This window comes from Cotesia typhae, unplaced genomic scaffold, assembly GCF_013202065.1.
Source record: "Cotesia typhae breed Kobodo isofemale line unplaced genomic scaffold, CoteBio_Ctyphae scaffold_70, whole genome shotgun sequence".
Taxonomy (NCBI): Eukaryota; Metazoa; Arthropoda; class Insecta; order Hymenoptera; family Braconidae; genus Cotesia; species Cotesia typhae.
In genome coordinates, this window is record NW_027423780.1 from 641,625 (window position 1) to 664,766 (window position 23,142).

Genomic DNA, 23,142 nt, shown 5'->3' on the forward strand with positions numbered 1-23,142 from the left:
TAGTGGAACTGTAATTATTATCAGGAAATGTCCATTTGTTTTTCCTGTTTCCACTGTGGACACCCTGGCTAGTGTATTGATGTCCATGTGATTCAGAGGTTGAGGTGGGTTCAGCGTCGGGTGTTTTTTCATCATGTCAGCGGTTGCTTGATGCAGTTGTTTGGCTGACACTGTTAAATAGGTGAGTCTACCCCATTTCGCTTCTTCTATAATCTTTTCTGCGTTGTTTAGAATACGTAGATGGTTGGTCATCAGGTGAATATGTTCGTCTCCAGCCATTGAGAACAATTGGATTCTTTGTAGATCGCTCAATTGTTTATTTATTGCATGCTTGAGGTAGGCTGATGTTCGGACCAGTTCCTTGATCCTCTCGGTTATGTTTGATTCGTGTTTAAGGATCTCATTTATTTCACTCTTGATGATGTGAGTGTTGTTTTGGGATAGGTGTATTAATTCCCTATTGTTTTGATATAGATTGTCTATTTCCTTGATGATGTGCTCTTTGTCGCTGTAGTCCATGGTCCCAAACAGTTCTCGAGCTATTGTACCTACGAATCCGAACCAGGGGCTCTTTTTGTGCGGTTTTGTGAGTCGAATTCTTCTAGTTGTGGGTCCTCGAGGAGTTGTCTTAGCCGATGTTGAGCTTGTTGAAGTTCTGCTTGTGTTTCTCTATGGCTGTTGACCCTCAAATATGATGTGCAGATTGAATGATTGAATTTCGTTGAGCATATTCCGTAGGCTTCCCATAAACTTTGGTTCGAATGTGGATACATATTCACCAGTTTGTCGATGTTGATCGAACTAATGAGTTGCCATTCTTCGCGGATCAGATGTATTTTCTTGAATGGATCGTAGAGTAGGCCTGGGTTGGCCTCCATTGGCTTTATTTTCGTTTCTCCTGCGCTCCATGCCAGATACCCCAGTCCCAAGAAGAGAAGTAGTACGGTGTTCATGTTGAAATTGTATTGGCTCTTATATACTGAAACAAACAACTTGGGTTTCTTTTTAGTCAAATTTTTTCGCGGCTGGCTGGTTTAGCCTTATTCGGGTGGAGTAATTTTCGTTTCCCATTTTCTTTTTCTATTATTAAATTTCCCATTTCATTTATTTCGACTATTTCGTATGGACCGGTATAGTAAAGGTCTAATTTATTTTTTCTAGGTTCCTTCAACGTGTATATGAGGTCTCCTACACTAAATTTTGTTGGGTGTATATGTTTGTCGAATCGGATTTTAGACTCGTGTTTAGCTCTCGTTAAATTTTCCGCAGATATTCGTTGAATTTCGGAAATTCGACTAATTAAGTCTGCTAGATAATCGTTATATGATTCGATTTTACTGAAGTCCGGAAATTGAGTTGGACTTCGGGCTTTTCTTCCGTACAAAATTTCGTATGGTGTAAATTTTGTGGCTGTGTGCACGGTGGTGTTATAATTCAACATTGCCATTGGGACATACCGATCCCAGTTACTGAATTTATCTACATAAGCCCGGAGGTAGTCGATTAAAGGCTGGTGAGATCGTTCCAAGGCTCCGTTCGATTGTGGATAGTATGAGGAAGTTGTTATTCTTTGAATTCTCAGTGCTTTGGCTAGCTGTTGAATTAATTTGCTTGTAAATGAGGTGCCCTTATCTGATAGAATTACGCGAGGGCACCCATAAAGAGCGATATAATGATTTAACAGGGCATCTGCAACAGTTACTGCTCTGATATCAGGGAGAGGAACTGCCGCAGCTGCTTTAGAAAAATTATCCTGGATCGTTAGGATGTGTACATTTCCGTCAGGGGTCATGGGCAGGGGTCCTACCGTATCTATACTAATTTTTCGAAAGGTTCGAAGGGTGTGTCTGTGATGAACATAGGCTGTTTGGTTTTTATTCGCGTGAGTTTATTTTTCTGGCATATCTCGCATGCTCGTATATAATTGTAGATTTTATCTTTCATTCCTGGCCAGTAATATTTTTCGCGAATACGCCAATATGTTTTTACCACACCTTTGTGGCCCCCTATTAGGCTGTTATGATTTTCCTCAATTATTTTTGTTCGAAGGGATTCGTCTGGTACCTCGACGTTCCCTTCGCACAAGGTAATTGTTATTGGACAGTCTCTTAGTTCGTGTAATAAATAGGCTTTTATGTCTAAGTCGTCAAATTCGTCCCCCTGCTTTGCACAGCGAAACGAATGAATGTCGTGTTTGTGCATTGACTGTCGAAGATTTCTCAATCCTTCGATCAGGTCGATAGGGTCTAATTTTTCGAAATGTTTTGTTTTGATAAATACCGTAAAGATTTTACAACGACCTAGCTTGGTGACGAATACGTCCCCCTTTGTAGGCTTTGAGGCGTGAAGGTCATCGGCATTTATAAATTTTAAGTCGCGGAGCAGTTTCGCTACGGGTTTTATTATTTCGCAATCAGCTGCTAAAAAGTGTACTAAGTGGTCTCGAGCGTAAGTAAGCCCGTCTCGGCTGGATGAAAATTTGATTTTTATGTCGGACCTTTTTGGCGGTATACTTTCGTCTGAACTCGAGGGTGAAGATATTCTTGGTCGATGGCGCCTTTCGGCAAAAATATCTTCAGCCTCTTCGAAAGTTGGAGGGTCGTAGGCGACAAATGGTGGTCCGAATCGGCTGTTCCCTACGTCATCCCCACTGTTTTATTCCCGCTTGTAGTTGTTTCGCGTCTAATTTTATTGGAATCGCTAGGCTTTTCCGAATTGCTAAGTGATTTAATATTATTATTAGCCTGTGAATTATTTAGTTTTGATTCCGTTTCGATAAGTGTGTTATTGGGGTTGGCCGATTCGGTTCCGGCCCTTTCGGTTATTGCTTCGCCGTTTTCGTCTACGATTTGGCCGCTAACATGGTCATAATGGATCCCCATGGCCGCTAATTCATCGGGAATGAGGACTCTTCCGAAGATTGGGGTTCGGGGTTCTGGACCGTCTCCTAAATATCCCGCGAATCGCGATCTGTTTACGTTCTGGGGAGTGAAAGTATTTATGTTTGACTCATTTCTATCGTATGTATCGGTGACGTTTCTGAAATTAATGTCGTCTGTTTCAGTCGAGGGCTCCGATTCTATGATGATGGGCTTTTCTGCTCCGCTGGAATCTCCGCTTTTTCCGGTTTCTTCTGGACTGATATCGCTGCTTGATCCTTCCTCAGGGTTTTCGCTGTTGTCTCTTAGAAATTCGTCGAGATTAATTTCGGTTGCAGTGTCATTGTCTAACGAGTCTTCTTCGTTACTCCAGAGTGGAGGCATTTTGCTGAGTGCTTGGCGGATTGTTTTTGCTATCTCAGAACTTGTTCGTTTTAATTCGGCTAACTCTTGGGGAGTGTAGTTGAATATCGCTTCTTCTCGTCGAATTTTCTCTAGAGCTCGCTCCCGATGGGTGTTTTCCGTTGGTGGCCGTCTTTTGAGGAGTTCATCAAACATTTCTATTAATTCGTGCGTTGACCGTCGTTTTTGTGGAACCCTTATTTCGCTGTCACTTTCAGCTGCTTCATCCTTCTCTGCCTCGTCGTCCCCCTCTTGGCCAATGTCAGGTGTTTTATTACTTGTGCTTGGTCCTGGCAGGAAAACCTCGTCGTCCCCCTGTTCTTCATTTCCGGCTTCTTGAATCTTCGGATCTTCTGAGGTTATATCTAGATCGCTGGTTTCGTGATAATTCACTTTTGGTGGGACTCGTGTTTTTCCCATTTCTCTTTTCCTAAGTCGAGAGGCAATTGTTTCTCTTACTTCGGGAGCGCTGCTGACTCGTGGTCTATTTTTTGATTCGATAGGGCGACCGGGGCGTTTGACCGATTGGATCGCCTCTTCATCCGAGAGATTTTTATTTAATCTTTTTGGTTTTGTTAAAGCAGAAATCGGTAACGCTAGAGGATTATTTTCGGTATTATTATTTATTGTGAGTTCTGGAGATTCTGGACGCCCTTCCGGGTTGTAAGAGAGCCCTTCCGCGTATTGCTCGGTGATCTTATGCCGGACTACGACGTTAAATTTGTATCTACTTAATTTAGAGCGCCATTTAGCTTGTCTTTCGGTGACAGTTGCGCTATCCCTTAACCAGGTAACGCAAGGGCTACTGGTTATTAGAGTAAAATGTTTTTGTAGATACGGTCGGAATTGTTGAATTGCGTAAACTATTGCAAGGCATTGTTTTTCTACGTCAGTATATCGGGTTTCGGTGTCGTGAAATACCCTTGAAACGCAAGAGACTATTTTTTCTCCATCTTTTTCCGGATCGTCGCCCACTGTCGTCGCTTGACTGAGAATTCCGGATATTCCCGAGTCCGACGCATGGACAGCTAGGATGAAAGGTTTGTTAAAATCTGGGTATTTAAGGAAAGAATCTTCGCAGAGGGCATTTTTGATATCGTCAAATGCCGTTTGCGCTTCTTCAGTCCATATGAAAGGTTTCGTTTTTCGCGTAAGATCTGTTATGGGCTTAGCCCTTTCCGCGAAATTTTGGATGAATCTACGATAATAATTGGCGAGTCCCATAAATTTTCTGGCTTCTGTATGATTTCTAGGTCGCGACGCGTTTTTGAGTGATGAAATTTTTTTCGGGTCTGGTTTTATACCCTCTTTTGTTATTACGTGACCCAAATAGTCTACTTCCGGGCAGAGAAATTTACATTTTTCAGGTTGGAGAGTGAGACCCGCTTCTCTCAATCTATTGAATAATCTTTGCACTCTCACCCCATGTTCTTCTAGGGTTTTACCATAGCTAACTAAATCGTCGATATAAATAAATAATTCCGTCCCTCTTAACCCGCTTAAGGTGGAATCCATCATTCGTTGGAAGATAGATGGAGCGCATTCTAGGCCAAAAGGCATGCAACAATATTCCCAGTGGCCATCTGGGGTCGAAAATGCCGTTTTTGGCGCATCCGCGGGATGCATTGGGACTTGGTGGAAACCCATGGCGAGATCGAAGACGCTGAAGAAGTTAGCGTCGCCTAACTGGTCTAAAATGTCGATAATTAGAGGTAGAGGATAGGCATCTCCTCTAGTGATTTTATTTAGTTGCCTGAAGTCGATAACCATTCTATATTTTTTTATAGAAGGATCATTAGATTTTTTGGTACGATCCACAAAGGTGAGTTGTACGGAGAGTTAGATTTTCGAATTATTCCCTGTTTTTCGAGATTTTCGACCTGCCTGGCGATTTCTTCCCGATGTTCTGGGGAAATCGATACTGTTTTATTCTCACCGGTTCATTGGTGGTGGTTTCAATCCTGCAGGTGAAATTTTTCGAGCAACCCAGCTTGTCTCCGGGAAGATGAAAGACGTCGTGATTTTTTTCTATGAGCTCTTGGATTTGTTCTTTTTCTTCTTCATTTAGATGACCTAGGGGTATTTTCTGAAGTATGGTCTTAATGCGTACTTCCGGATTGGCTATACGACTAGAATTTTCGATGGAAGGGTCATCGGACTCGTCCCCGTCTGAACTAGGGTTACTGAACTCGAAATCTTCGAGTGCTTGGGGTCCGATGTCTATGTCGACTGGATTTGAATTAAGATTAATGACCATACACGTGGCGTAACCGTCCTCTACCTTGACGACGGCCTCTCCTCCAAGGACTCCATCCGGAAGTTTCATTCGAGGGAGATATCCCTCGTTCTGTTCGAAGTCTTGGACTGGTATTGCTACTACCATTTTCATACGAGGTGGTACTGTGTAGCTTGAAGAGGGCTTTGTTTTAAGGCTAAAAGAGGTTGTTTTTGTTGGAGAAGATAACAAAACCAAAGTTTGATTGTCATACGAGATTTCAGCTTTTTCGGTTTCAAGGAAATTGTTTCCCAGGATTCCCACTCCGGGGAATGGTAAATCCTCCCGACAAACCTGAAATTCGACTTCGATATGGAGAATTTTCAATTTAACTACTCCTAGGGTCTCAAAGGTACTGTCGCTGAGGCCTCGGAATTTTCTAGCTTTTCTGGTGTCGATAATTGTTTCAGGTTTTAACGCGGATACATTGACGAGGCATACATCCCCGCCTGTATCGATGAGGAATCGCTGGTAGTTACCTAGGAGCAGATTACACGAGATATATACCTTTGGCCCAGTTCCTAGAGCGAGGATCTTTTGCTCGGGGAACCTTCGTGGGTTGATGATCGGTATTGGTTGAATAGGTCTGTTTTTCATTACTAGAGTATTCCAGTAAAACGAGATAGTTACGCGATTTTGAATGAAAAATTCGTTTCCGAGAATAGCTTTATAACCGCCGGGTGGTTTTGGTACGAGATGGAACGTGATTTTAACTCCGAATATTTTTAGACTGATAGAACCGGTTATAGGCATTGAGCTTGTAGCTATACCTCCAACTGCTCCTGTATCTTCGATGTTACAGGGGACTTCGTCGCACAGTTCTTCGATGCAGAGTAAGTTAAGGTCGGAACCGGTGTCGAGAAGGGCGTTTACTCCGCCTTTTCGAAGTCCTGGACTACGTAGATGGACTGTAGGGCCTCTTCCTGTAGTTAGGCACTTTGGTTCGTCCTCGCCTGGGCTCGTAGCTCTCCTGCGGTCATCAATTGAGGATTCTGCTGTCCTGCTGGTGACGTCAAGTTGTTTTGGATTGGTTGTTGTTCTGGTCTCGGTAGAGACATTGGTTCCGTCATAGTCGATTGATGTTCTAAGACCTGCTTCTGGGAATTTTGCAGGATTGATCGAGGGTATTGATTTTGATAATTTCGGTATTGACTCCTTGGATATTGCTGATAATTGTTGGGAGTCCTCGCTGAAGTAGACGGAGACTGGACGGGCATACTCGCCATTGTCTCCGGTTGACGAGCGCCCGATCCGTTTAAAGGATCGTACGTGTCTCGACGTTCTCCTTTTGGGCAAAATGGACAGTTACAAATTATCGTTGGGTCCGATTTGTGCCGTAATTTTGCCTCTTCCGAATCTTCGTCTTCTTCAAAGCGTACCGCCCTCTTAGTAGGACCTGGTACTCCTGGATGGAAACGATTTTGGTTATAATTTTGGAAAGGTCGCGGTTGATAATAATTTTGAGTCTTAGGCATATATTGTGTATTTCGCTCGGTTCCGAACGTGAAAGTAGAGCCCATCATTTGTTGTTCTACTTGATAACCCGCGCCGTAGTGACTGTCAGGAGCGTAGTCTTCATATGTGTCGGGAAATGGGTCATCGTAATACCGAGGAGCGCTTATTCTTGGACCTTGACTATATTCTTGATATGCCAAGGTGCGGGGTAATTCGCGATAATTGCCACGATCGTCATAATCACGAGAAGATCTCGGCATTTGCGGATAATGTCGGTTACCATCTTGTCCGGGTCGTCGGTGAAATTCCACTGAGGGTGGAAGTGATTCTCCGGGAGTGAGTCCATCATCTCTCATAGATCGTCTTCGTTCCGGTCTTCTATACGCGTCGTTTTCGATGGCGAGATACATGTCATTTAACGTTTCGGCTCTTCTTATTTTACATAGGCACCGTAAGAAGTCTGGTAGGTATTCGTATAGGGTAGTAGCCGCTGTTTTCTCAAATGTACGTTTTACTACGGCCCTATCAGCTTCGGGAGCATTGAGCTCTATACGACGAACCATCTCGCTTAACCGGTAATAAAAGTCTTCGATGTTTTCCGTATCTTTTGGGGCCGCAGCAGCTAGATTTTTCTGCCACGTGATATATGGGTCGCCTCTTTTGAGTTTTCGACCTAGGACTAGTAAGATATCTTCTACCGAGCCTAATTCGACATGTTCAACCAATCTCTTGGCTCGTCCATATAGTTTTTGGGCTATACGACGGGCGAAGAAGTCTTGGTTGTCTGCTGGGATGCTCGGTAGCCAATTTCTTACTATCCCATCGAACAATTCGAAATCTTTTACTGCGTTTGGCCCTTCCCCGTTAAAATAGGGGAGGGCATCGTGTAGCTCCTTGGCCAATGTTTGAATTTGAGTGTTAAGAAGTTCCTCGTTTATAGAGGTGTCTACGCGGAAAGTTCTCCTAGCCATGATTCCGAACGGAAAATCGTTCGAACAAGGGACAAAAAAAACGTTCCTTCTTCGTCCTCGAAGGGTTCCACGGTTCTAGTGTGATCTAACTTGAAGTAAAATTTGACTATTCTGGGTAAAGTTTGAATTTAGACGAAGGTTGGGAAGGAACTTTTCGCTCGAAGAACTCAAAATAAAGGAAAAGTTAAAAATCGAATTTTATTTGATTTAAATCACGATATATTTTTATCGGTCACTAGGTAAGTAGGTCGCAGCTGTTGAGTGCAATAACCGGAGGAAAAGATTAGCTATCGTGTATATAGAGTTACAGAATATTGAGTACGGACGGATAGACACGGAAGAGTTGAAGGACGTGTGTTTACTATAAGCAATTTCAAGATAGTAATAAAGGAAGAATCAAATATTTTACTCAGACAGTAATGAATAAAATTGAAAGGAAATTCTAACACCTTGACCAATTCCTAGTTTCCAGCAAAAAAATTTTGAATTTTATTATTAGTTTTATATAAAAAAATTGAATATAAAAAATTTTAAATATAAAAATCTCAGACGAAATTTCAAATAAGATTGGAGTAAAATTACACCAATGTATGAACACTAAAGACTGAAGTTAAATTTAAATTTCGCTTACTCAGCGGAATGTAAGATAATGAATTAATGTAAGTTCTATAACAAGATTTTATAATAAAAAAAAAAAATTCTAATAGTTTTCTATTTATGTGAGCTCTTTGGAGTTCAATTTTCGAAGATTTGAAAGAAAGATGAGCGGATAAGAATTTAGGTTTTTAGGTTCGAGGTGGAGATTTAGGGTCGATCGGATGGAGTTTGTACTCGAACGGCGCTTTGATGGGGGCTTGGATTTGGCGAATCTTTATTATTGTTTCGTAAAGTTCCGCGACGGCTTTAACGTTTTCTATAATCTTTGGCCCACCAGCCTTTTTATCGGTTACGTTCTTCGCGGGTTCAGTATCTTCTTCCCAATATTTAGTTTCTATCAACGGACGGTGATATACCTTGCCGTTGATAAAATCTGAATGAACTTGTTTTAAGTGATATCGATAGCCCGAACGTCTATTCTTTCCCATCGGTTCTTTAAAGTTTTCAAAAAAAAATTTCTACAGCATCAAAAAATAAAAACGTCAAGTAGTCGACGCAGTAACCGATCGCAAAACCAAAATTTTGTAAATAAATTGATTTCCCCAAAAAAAAATTTTTTTTTTTTTTTAAAATTTCGGGTCACGACAATATAATTCGATTTCTAGGGGAAGGGAGAAAAATTTCTTATGGTATTCGTAACCGTGTACCCAAAAAAAACTTTTAATATTACAAACGAGGGAAAGAAATTTCAACAAAAATATTCAGTATCACAAAAATTATATACAAAAAAAAATGTTGTTATTCAAATAGTAGCATCTCGTGTCAGCAGAGATTCCGAAGAGAAAGGAAAAAAAATTTTATATATATAAAAACAAATAGATAAAAAAATTTCGAAAAATTTTTTTTTTTTTAATTTTCTTTCTTATTTTGGTAAAAATTTTATTTTTAGCCAGATAAAGTGTGATCGAGGGAAGGTGCTAAATTCAAAGCACCCTTCCCAAGAGTTAAGTTTTTGAAAGTTTTCTCAGCTAAAGAAAGTGCTGTTAAGCACCTTTCCAGAACTGGAAACCTTTGTGTAGAGAAGGTGCTAAATTCAAAGCACCCTTCTCGTAATGTGTAAGTATAAGTGTAAAGGGTTCAAAATAATTTTTACCCAAAATAAGTCCTTGTTAACTAATTTCTAAAAATAGATTAAAATGATGAAAGACAAAAATGAACTTCTATAAATAAAATTCGAGTAATAGAAGTTAAAATAGTATCCGTAAACTGCTTAATTAGTAAACAAAAATTCTTTAAACGGACGTGCAATATTTCTGCTGACAAGAGATACACGTGCGAGTTCCGCGTGATGCGAACCGCACCTCGGATAAAGAAACGTCAGCGAATCTTTATTTTATTATTAGATTAAGAAAGGAAAATTATAGGAATGAAAAAGATGATTTAGAATGAAAAGAAATGATTTTATTTTAAATTTTATAACTCCAAAAAAAAATGCAAACTAAATTCTTTAGCGAATTATAAGAAAATTTTGGTGTGAACAAAAAAATTTGTTAAGCAAAATTTTGAATTTCTGGAGTTAATGATATATATGAAAAGATTTTTCGAATTTTAAATAAGACTTGAAAATTTATAAAATTTAAGAATAAAAGAAACTGATAAATTTAGTTTTTAAGAGAGAGATTTTAAACTGTCAAAATTAAAATTTACTTAACAGTGGAATTTACTCGATTTTAATAAGAACTTAGATAGTTCGAAAACGAAAAGAAGAATAATTTTTAGAGAATTTAAATTTTCTCAAACGAAAGTTAAATAATTTCGTACTCGAATCCCACCGCTGCCACCAGTGTTCTTTATGTTATGTCCAAGGGCGTTTAAGTGGTAGCGTAAACGGTGGAGGTTTGGACTAACGGCTTAAAGAATACGCAACGGAGTTTTTAATTCCGTTGTTTTAATTATTTATGTGGGACGTTTTCGACGGACGAATTTACCACGCCTTCGTTTGAGACTGATTACGGAATTTTATTAAGAAAAGGTGTACTTACTCTTTGCAGGATTTTTAATTATTACCGGATCCGTGATTCCGGGGCTGCTGTTAGCGCCTTTTCCTGGGTTGGGCCCTCTGATCGGTCCTTGCGGCGGATAGAGTAGGATGGATTGGGCTGCTTATTTTTACGAAATGAATTGATTCGAACAAATTTCACTTCTCTTGACATTTATTTTTATAGACACTAAAACTCTTACACTTTAACAAATATGAATTTTAACGTAATTTAATCAAATGAATTTTATTAATTTGATTGAGCTAACGTCCTCCAGTCCCCCGTAGGGTAAAGTGCGCAAAACTAGCATTTAAGAAATTTTGAATAACTTAATGACCGAATTCTCGCCTAAGTGCAGAGCAAATTAGAACTTGGAGATTCCGGTTCTTTAGGATTTATTTACTGGCCGAATTCTCGCCTAAGTGCAGGGCAAATTAGAACTTTAAGAATGCGACTCTCTAAGATACTTAAAATTAGTACGTGGCCTGCCGGTTAAACCGCGTCCAAACTTCCTTTAAGTGCAGTGCAAATTAAAGCAAAGGACTCTACAAGGCACGGGCCCGTCAATTAAACGCGGAAGTCGAATTAATTAACAAAGAACGGGGAGCGGTCTCCGTTTCTCGTTTTTAAATGCTCGCGGTGCTGAGTTTGCAGAAGTCCCCACTAGTCAACCAGCAGTCGCGTAGCTTATATTTTATTGTGGCTTTCGCGCATGGAGAAGTCTTCCATCTGCGCGGGTGATTTAAATTTAAAGAAAAATTTTGGGGTGGACATAACACGTTCAAATATTTAACTTTTGAATTACACCAATTAAATATCATAATCGAGTTTAGCAGGTCATTTCCAAGCGATCTACACTATTTCCAACCTTCCAAATCCCATAATAGCTATGTTATGTAATCGACTGTTTCCTACGCTGAAACGTTCAAAAATTTAACTTTCGAATTCCTCGAATTTATTATCACAATCGTGATTAGCAGGTCATTTCCAAGCGATCACGGCTATTTCCACGCCTCCAAGACGCATAGTAACAAAGTTATGAAATCGAATATGTCCTGCGCGGAAACGTTGAAATATTTAACTTTTGAATTCCACCAATTAAATATCATCATCGTGTTTAGCAGGTCATTTCCAAGCGATCTACACTATTTCCAACCTTCCAAATCCCATAATAGCTATGTTATGTAATCGACTGTTTCCTACGCTGAAACGTTCAAAAATTTAACTTTCGAATTTCGCGAATTTATTATCACAATCGTGATTCGCAGGTCATTTCCAAGCGATCACGGCTATTTCCACGCCTCCAAGACGCATAGAAACAAAGTTATGAAATCGAATATGTCCTGCGCGGAAACGTTCAAATATTTAACTTTTGAATTACACCAATTAAATATCATAATCGTGTTTAGCAGGTCATTTCCAAGCGATCTACACTATTTCCAACCTTCCAAATCCCATAATAGCTATTAGGGTGGGTCAAAAAAATCGAATAATTTATTTTTGATTTTATACTCTGAAAAATAGGTTCGTAGACACCTAAAAAGAATTCTCTCCAAGTATAAGCTCTTAATTATAACGGGAAGGTCCTCCGCTTTGCGGGTTTCTATTTTTTTCGAATAATCAGATAAAAAAATTTATATCTCGCTTCCAACTGCTTGGAAAAATATTCCGTGGCATAGATTTTGTGAGAAATTGAATGCTTTACAAAAAAGGTCTCTTATGACTTTTTCAAAAACTCAACCGATTAAAAGATATTCATAGTTGAAGTTTGGCTATTTTAAGGAAAATATTCGTTTTTATTATGAATTTTATAAGTCGATGAAAAAAATTATTTCGGATTGCGGAACTCATGATTTTGTAGGAAATTTACTGCTCTACAAAAATGGTCTCTTATGATTTTTGATTAAGTGAAGCCGTTACGAGATATTCATCGTCAAACATTAACGAATATCAATATTTCCAGTTTTTGATCAATAATTCGATAGATTTTAATTTAAACTATGAGTTTCAGGAAAATTTACATAAATTTGAGTTTCGATCGATAAAGAAATGTTATAATAAGTTAGATAAAGAATTATTGGAATTATCATTGATTTTCCTTGGAGAAATGCCTCAAGAAAAGATTTCTTTCAAACGTCCTGGTGCTGTTCATCATGCTAGATGGATGGCTAAGGCCATTTATAGTTTGAAAATGTATCTATTCAGAGATGAATTCAAACTCTCTCAGAAAGAATTGCATGGTCTTCGTCATTTCTGTATTTTTATAGTCACATTGTATTTAAAAGCTTGGTTTTCATCAACTTCTGCAACAACTGCTGCTTATCATGACTTGCAGTTTATGAAAAATTTATTGGAGTACAAACATATCAATCCTTTGATTTCTTCAGCTACGTGTGAAAAAATGATTTCGCACTTATGGTATTTGAGCGATGAACTTGCCATTTTATCACTGTTTGACGATGGCGTTCCATTAGAAGTAAAAAAGTATTGTTGAAGCTGTTAATACTCGTGAAGGTACAGATTCTAAAGCTAAAAGATTTGTAATTGCTAAAAAGATTTGAATTCATTGGCGCAGAGAACTCTGAGTGACTTTTGTGTCTAAAAAGTCATTAAATCTTTTCAAAATCTTCGATCTACCGTATGACTTTCTTGATGTCGATGTTGAATTATGGCCTACTAATGAGAGTTATCTCGAAAATAAAGAATACTTTCAACAACTAAAAGTTGTCAATGATTCAGCAGAGCGAGCTGTTGCATTAGTCAGTGAATATAATCAATGCTTGACAAAAATGAAGAACAATTCCAGTACTTATTGCAAGTTGTCAAAGAACATCAAAAACATTCCCAAATTGTAATAAAAGAAATTATTTATAGTAATAGCGTACTGTTATGTTAAAAATATAGACAATTATATTGCAATTGATAATTCAATAAAAAATTTATCTATAAAAAAGTTAAATACTGGTTGTTTCTTACTTGATTCAATACTTTTCATATTAAATTTGACAAAGAAATATGTCATTCACTTCAAATTAAACTAATCATTGGCTATATGTCGAAAAAATGCTCTAATTTCTTGTTTTAATGCAATCAAACAAGCTCAAGACTGAAAACAATATTAAAAAAATTGTTTATAACATTTCTTTATCGATCGAAACTCAAATTTATGTAAATTTTCCTGAAACTCATAGTTTAAATTAAAATTTATCGAATTATTGATCAAAAACTGGAAATATTGATATTCGTTAATGTTTGACGATGAATATCTCGTAACGGCTTCACTTAATCAAAAAATCATAAGAGACCATTTTTGTAGAGCAGTAAATTTCCTACAAAATCATGAGTTCCGCAATCCGAAATAATTTTTTTCATCGACTTATAAAATTCATAATAAAAACGAATATTTTCCTTAAAATAGCCAAACTTCAACTATGAATATCTTTTAATCGGTTGAGTTTTTGAAAAAGTCATAAGAGACCTTTTTTTTGTAAAGCATTCAATTTTTCACAAAATCTATGCCACGGAATATTTTTCCAAGCAGTTGGAAGCGAGATATAAATTTTTTTATCTGATTATTCGAAAAAATTAGAAACCCGCAAAGCGGAGGACCTTCCCGTTATAATTAAGAGCTTATACTTGGAGAGAATTATTTTCAGGTGTCTACGAACCTATTTTTCAGAGTATAAAGTCAAAAATAAATTATTCGATTTTTTTGACCCACCCTAATAGCTATGTTATGTAATCGACTGTTTCCTACGCTGAAACGTTCAAAAATTTAACTTTCGAATTTCTCGAATTTATTATCACAATCGTGATTAGCAGGTCATTTCCAAGCGATCACGGCTATTTCCACGCCTCCATGACGCATAGAAACAAAGTTATGAAATCGAATATGTCCTGCGCGGAAACGTTCAAATATTTAACTTTTGAATTACACCAATTAAATATCATAATAGTGTTTAGCAGGTCATTTCCAAGCGATCTACACTATTTCCAACCTTCCAAATCCCATAATAGCTATGTTATGTAATCGACTGTTTCCTACGCTGAAACGTTCAAAAATTTAACTTTCGAAGTTTTCGAAATTTTTATCACAATCGTGATTAGCCGGTCATTTCCAAGCGATCTACACTATTTCCAACCTTCCAATTCTAATAATAGCAATGTTATGTAATCGACTGATTCCAGCACGGAAACGATCAAAAATTTTACTTTCGATTTACACAAATTAAATATAACAATCGTGATTAGCAGGTCATTTCCAAGCGATCACGGCTATTTCCACGCCTACAACGCCCATAGAAACAAAGTTATGTAATCGACTACGTCCTGCGCGGAAACGTTCAAATATTTAACTTTCTCATTACACCAATTAAATATCATAATCGTGTTTAGCAGGTCATTTCCAAGCGATCTACACTATTTCCAACCTTCCAATTCTAATAATAGCAATGTTATGTAATCAAATGATTCCAGCACGGAAACGATAAAAAATTTTACTTTCGAATTACACAATTTAAATATCATAATCGTGTTTAGCAGGTCATTTCCAAGCGATCACGGCTATTTCCACGCCTACAACGCCCATAGAAACAAAGTTATGTAATCGGCTGTTTCCTACGCTGAAACGTTCAAAAATTTAACTTTCGAAGTCCACCAATTAAATATCATAATCGTGTTTAGCAGGTCATTTCCAAGCGATCTACACTATTTCCAGCCTTCCACATCCCATAATAGCTATGTTATGTAATCGACTGTTTCCTACGCTGAAACGTTCAAAAATGTAACTTTCGAAGTTTTCAAAATTTTTATCACAATCGTGATTAGCCGGTCATTTCCAAGCGATCTACACTATTTCCAACCTTCCAATTCTAATAATAGCAATGTTATGTAATCGACTTATTCCAGCACGGAAACGATCAAAAATTTTACTTTCGATTTACACAAATTAAATATCATAATCGTGTTTAACAGGTCATTTCCAAGCGATCTACACTATTTCCAACCTTCCAAATCCCATAATAGCTATGTTATGTAATCGACTGTTTCCTACGCTGAAACGTTCAAAAATTTAACTTTCGAATTTCGCGAATTTATTATCACAATCGTGATTAGCAGGTCATTTCCAAGCGATCACGGCTATTTCCACGCCTCCAAGACGCATAGAAACAAAGTTATGAAATCGAATATGTCCTGCGCGGAAACGTTCAAATATTTAACTTTTGAATTCCACCAATTAAATATCATAATCGTGTTTAGCAGGTCATTTCCAAGCGATCTACACTATTTCCAACCTTCCAAATCCCATAATAGCTATGTTATGTAATCGACTGTTTCCTACGCTGAACCGTTCAAAAATGTAACTTTCGAAGTTTTCGAAATTTTTATCACAATCGTGATTAGCCGGTCATTTCCAAGCGATCTACACTATTTCCAACCTTCCAATTCTAATAATAGCAATGTTATGTAATCGACTGATTCCAGCACGGAAACGATCAAAAATTTTACTTTCGATTTACACAAATTAAATATAACAATCGTGATTAGCAGGTCATTTCCAAGCGATCACGGCTATTTCCACGCCTACAACGAGCATAGAAACAAAGTTATGTAATCGACTACGTCCTGCGCGGAAACGTTCAAATATTTAACTTTCTCATTACACCAATTAAATATCATAATCGTGTTTAGCAGGTCATTTCCAAGCGATCTACACTATTTCCAACCTTCCAATTCTAATAATAGCAATGTTATGTAATCGACTTATTCCAGCACGGAAACGATCAAAAATTTTACTTTCGATTTACACAAATTAAATATCATAATCGTGTTTAACAGGTCATTTCCAAGCGATCACGGCTATTTCCACGCCAACAACGCCCATAGAAACAAAGTTATGTGATGGGCTATTTCCTACGTTGAAACGTTCAAAAATTTAACTTTCGAATTACACCAATTAAATATCATAATCGTGTTTAGCAGGTCATTTCCAAGCGATCTACACTATTTCCACCCTTCCAAATCCCATAATAGCTATGTTATGTAATCGACTGTTTCCTACGCTGAAACGTTCAAAAATGTAACTTTCGAATTACACCAATTAAATATCATAATCGTGTTTAGCAGGTCATTTCCATGCGATCTACACTATTTCCAACCTTCCAATTCTAATAATAGCAATGTTATGTAATCGACTGATTCCAGCCCGGAAACGATCAAAAATTTTACTTTCGAATTACATAAATTAAATATCATAATCGTGTTTAGCAGGTCATTTCCAAGCGATCACGGCTATTTCAACGCCTACATCGCCCATAGGAACAAAGTTATGTAATCGGCTGTTTCCTACGCTGAAACGTTCAAAAATTTACTTTCGAATTACACCAATTAAATATCATAATCGTGTTTAGCAGGTCATTTCCAAGCGATCTACACTATTTCCACCCTTCCACAGCCCATAATAGCTATGTTATGTAATCGACTGTTTCCTACGCTGAAACGTTCAAAAATGTAACTTTCGAAGTTTTCGAAATTTTTATCAAAATCGTGATTAGCCGGTCATTTCCAAGCGATCTACACTATTTCCAACCTTCCAATTCTAATAATAGCAATGTTATGTAATCGACTGATTCCAGCAAGGAAACGATCAAAAATTTTACTTTCGATTTACACAAATTAAATATAATAATCGTGTTTAGCAGGTCATTTCCAAGCGATCACGGCTATTTCCACGCCTACAACGCCCATAGAAACAAAGTTATGTAATCGACTATGTCCTGCGCGGAAACGTTCAAATATTTAACTTTGTCATTACACCAATTAAATATCATAATCGTGTTTAGCAGGTCATTTCCAAGCGATCTACACTATTTCCAGCCTTCCACATCCCATAATAGCTATGTTATGTAATCGACTGTTTCCTACGCTGAAACGTTCAAAAATGTAACTTTCGAAGTTTTCGAAATTTTTATCACAATCGTGATTAGCCGGTCATTTCCAAGCGATCTACAATATTTCCAACCTTCCAATTCTAATAATAGCAATGTTATGTAATCGACTGATTCCAGCACGGAAACGATCAAAAATTTTACTTTCGATTTACACAAATTAAATATAATAATCGTGTTTAACAGGTCATTTCCAAGCGATCACGGCTATGTCCACGCCTACAACGCCTATAGAAACAAAGTTAAGTAATCGGCTGTTTCCTACGTTGAAACGTTCAAAAATTTAACTTTGTAATTACACAAATTAAATATCATAATCGTGTTTAGCAGGTCATTTCCAAGCGATCTACACTATTTCCACGCTTACAACGCCCATAAAGCAATGTTATGTAATCGACTGTTTCCTACGCTGAAACGTTCAAAATATTTAACTTTGAATTACACCAATTAAATATCATAATTGTGCCATTTAGCGGTCATTTCCAAGCGATCTACACTATTTGCCTCCCCTTCCAAATCCCATAATAGCTATGTTATGTAATCGACTGTTTCCTAGCTGAAACGTTCAAAATTTAACTTTCGAATTTCACCAATTAAATATACAATCGTGTTTAGCAGGTCATTTCCAAGCGATCACACTATTTCCAACCGCCAATTCTAAACGCATAGCAATGTTATGTAATCGACTATTCCAGCACGGAAACGTTCAAAAATTTAACTTTCGAATTACACCAATTAAATATCATAATCGTGTTTAGCAGGTCATTTCCAAGCGATCTACGGCTATTTCCACGCCTTCCAACGCCTATATAAAGCAATGTTATGTAATCGACTGTTTCCTACGCTGAAACGTTCAAAAATAACTTTCGAATTACACGAAATTTTTTATCACAATCGTGATTAGCAGGTCATTTCAAGCGATCTACACTATTTCCAACCTTCCACAGCCCATAATAGCTATGTTATGTAATCGACTGTTTCCTACGCTGAAACGTTCAAAAATGTAACTTTCGAATTACACAAATTTTATCATAATCGTGATTAGCAGGTCATTTCAAGCGATCTACACTATTTCCAACCTTCCAATTCTAATAATAGCAATGTTATGTAATCGACTGTTTCCAGCACGGAAACGATCAAAAATTTTACTTTCGAATTACACAAATTAAATATCATAATCGTGTTTAGCAGGTCATTTCCAAGCGATTACGGCTATTTCCACGCCTACAACGCCCATAGAAACAAAGTTATGTAATCGGCTGTTTCCTACGCTGAAACGTTCAAAAATTTAACTTTCGAAGTTTACAAATTTTTTATCATAATCGTGATTAGCCGGTCATTTCCAAGCGATCTACACTATTTCCAACCTTCCAATTCTAATAATAGCAATGTTATGTAATCGACTGATTCCTACGCTGAAACGTTCAAAATTTAACTTTCGAATTACGAAATTAAATATCATAATCGTGTTTAGCAGGTCATTTCCAAGCGATCTACACTATTTCCAACCTTCCAATTCTAATAATAGCAATGTTATGTAATCGACTGATTCCAGCACGGAAACGATCAAAAATTTTACTTTCGAATTACACAAATTAAATATCATAATCGTGTTTAGCAGGTCATTTCCAAGCGATTACGGCTATTTCCACGCCTACAACGCCCATAGAAACAAAGTTATGTAATCGGCTGTTTCCTACGCTGAAACGTTCAAAAATTTAACTTTCGAATTACACCAATTAAATATCATAATCGTGTTTAGCCGGTCATTTCCAAGCGATCTACACTATTTCCAACCTTCCACATCGCCATAATAGCAATGTTATGTAATCGACTGTTTCCTACGCTGAAACGTTCAAAAATTTAACTTTCGAATTACACCAATTAAATATCATAATCGTGTTTAGCAGGTCATTTCCAAGCGATCTACACTATTTCCAACCTTCCAATTCTAATAATAGCAATGTTATGTAATCGACTGATTCCAGCACGGAAACGATCAAAAATTTTACTTTCGAATTACACAAATTAAATATCATAATCGTGTTTAGCAGGTCATTTCCAAGCGATTACGGCTATTTCCACGCCTACAACGCCCATAGAAACAAAGTTATGTAATCGGCTGTTTCCTACGCTGAAACGTTCAAAAATTTAACTTTCGAAGTTTTACGAAATTTTATCACAATCGTGATTAGCCGGTCATTTCAAGCGATCTACACTATTTCCACGCTTACAACGCCACAATAGAAACAATGTTATGTAATCGGCTGTTTCCTACGCTGAAACGTTCAAAAATTTAACTTTCGAATTACACCAATTAAATATCATAATCGTGTTTAGCAGGTCATTTCCAAGCGATCTACACTATTTCCAACCTTCCAATTCTAATAATAGCAATGTTATGTAATCGACTGATTCCAGCACGGAAACGATCAAAAATTTTACTTTCGAATTACACAAATTAAATATCATAATCGTGTTTAGCAGGTCATTTCCAAGCGATTACGGCGGATTTCCACGCCTACAACGCCCATAGAAACAAAGTTATGTAATCGGCTGTTTCCTACGCTGAAACGTTCAAAAATTTAACTTTCGAATTACACCAATTAAATATCATAATCGTGTTTAGCAGGTCATTTCCAAGCGATCTACACTATTTCCACCCCTTCCAATCCCATAATAGCTATGTTATGTAATCGACTGTTTCCTACGCTGAAACGTTCAAAAATATAACTTTCGAATTACACCAATTAAATATCATAATCGTGTTTAGCAGGTCATTTCCAAGCGATCTACACTATTTCCACGCTTACAACGCCCATAATAGCAATGTTATGTAATCGACTGTTTCCTACGCTGAAACGTTCAAAAATTTAACTTTCGAATTACACCAATTAAATATCATAATCGTGTTTAGCAGGTCATTTCCAAGCGATCTACACTATTTCCAACCTTCCAACCCATAGAAGCAAATGTTATGTAATCGACTGTTTCCTACGCTGAAACGTTCAAAAATGTAACTTTCGAATTTCACCAATTAAATATCACAATCGTGATTAGCCGGTCATTTCCAAGCGATCTACACTATTTCCAACCTTCCAATTCTAATAATAGCAATGTTATGTAATCGACTGTTTCCAGCACGGAAACGTTCAAAAATTTAACTTTCGAATTACACCAATTAAATATCATAATCGTGTTTAGCAGGTCATTTCCAAGCGATCTACACTATTTCCACGCCTACAACGCCCATAGAAACAAAGTTATGTAATCGACTGTTTCCTACGCTGAAACGTTCAAAAATTTAACTTTCGAATTACACCAATTAAATATCATAATCGTGTTTAGCAGGTCATTTCCAAGCGATCTACACTATTTCCAACCTTCCAATTCCCATAATAGCTATGTTTTGTAATCGACTGTTTCCTACGCGGAAACGTTCAAAAATTTAACTTTCGAATTACGAAATTAAATATCATAATCGTGATTAGCAGGTCATTTCCAAGCGATCTACACCATTTCCGCTTACAACGCCTATATAATAGCAATGTTATGTAATCGACTGTTTCCTACGCTGAAACGTTCAAAAATTTAACTTTCGAATTACACCAATTAAATATCATAATCGTGTTTAGCAGGTCATTTCCAAGCGATCTACACTATTTCCAACCTTCCAATTCTAATAATAGCAATGTTATGTAATCGACTGATTCCAGCACGCTGAAACGTTCAAAAATTTAACTTTCGAATTACGAAATTAAATATCATAATCGTGTTTAGCAGGTCATTTCCAAGCGATCTACGGCTATTTCCACGCTTACAACGCCCATAGAAACAAAGTTATGTAATCGGCTGTTTCCTACGCTGAAACGTTCAAAAATTTAACTTTCGAAGTTTTCGAAATTTTATCACAATCGTGATTAGCCGGTCATTTCAAGCGATCTACACTATTTCCACGCCTTCCAACGCCCATAAAACAATGTTATGTAATCGACTGTTTCCCGCTGAAACGTTCAAAAATTTAACTTTCGAATTACACCAATTAAATATCATAATCGTGTTTAGCAGGTCATTTCCAAGCGATCTACACTATTTCCAACCTTCCAATTCTAATAATAGCAATGTTATGTAATCGACTGTTTCCACGCTGAAACGTTCAAAAATTTTACTTTCGAATTACACAAATTAAATATCATAATCGTGTTTAGCAGGTCATTTCCAAGCGATTACGGCTATTTCCACGCCTTACAACGCCTAATAGAAACAATGTTATGTAATCGGCTGTTTCCTACGCTGAAACGTTCAAAAATTTAACTTTCGAATTACACCAATTAAATATCATAATCGTGTTTAGCTGGTCATTTCAAGCGATCTACACTATTTCCAACCTTCCAATTCTAATAATAGCAATGTTATGTAATCGACTGATTCCAGCACGGAAACGATCAAAAATTTTACTTTCGAATTACACAAATTAAATATCATAATCGTGTTTAGCAGGTCATTTCCAAGCGATTACGGCTATTTCCACGCCTACAACGCCCTATAGAAACAAAGTTATGTAATCGGCTGTTTCCTACGCTGAAACGTTCAAAAATTTAACTTTCGAATTACGAAATTAAATATCATAATCGTGTTTAGCAGGTCATTTCCAAGCGATCTACACTATTTCCACGCCTTCCAACGCCCATAATAGCAATGTTATGTAATCGACTGTTTCCTACGCTGAAACGTTCAAAAATTTAACTTTTTCGAATTACACCAATTAAATATCATAATCGTGTTTAGCAGGTCATTTCCAAGCGATCTACACTATTTCCAACCTTCCAATTCTAATAATAGCAATGTTATGTAATCGACTGATTCCAGCACGGAAACGATCAAAAATTTAACTTTCGAATTACACCAATTAAATATCATAATCGTGTTTAGCAGGTCATTTCCAAGCGATTACACTATTTCCAACCTTCCAATTCCCATAATACAATGTTATGTAATCGCTGTTTCCTACTGAAACGTTCAAAAATTTAACTTTCGAATTACAAATTAAATATCACAATCGTGTTAGCAGGTACACTATTTCCACCAAGCCATAGAAATGTTATGTATTTCCACGCCACAACGCATGAAACAAAGTTATGTAATCGGCTTTTTACGCTGAAACGTTCAAAAATTTAACTTTCGTTTTCGAAATTTTTATCACAATCGTGATTAGCAGGTCATTTCCAAGCGATCTACACTATTTCCACGCCTACAACGCCCATAGAAACAAAGTTATGTAATCGGCTGTTTCCTGCGCGGAAACGTTCAAAATTTAACTTTCGAATTACACCAATTAAATATCATAATCGTGTTTAGCAGGTCATTTCCAAGCGATCTACACTATTTCCAACCTTCCAAATCCCATAATAGCAATGTTATGTAATCGACTGTTTCCTACGCTGAAACGTTCAAAAATTTAACTTTCGAATTACTCGAAATTAAATATCATAATCGTGATTAGCAGGTCATTTCCAAGCGATTACGGCTATTTCCACGCCTACAACGCCCATAGAAACAATGTTATGTAATCGGCTG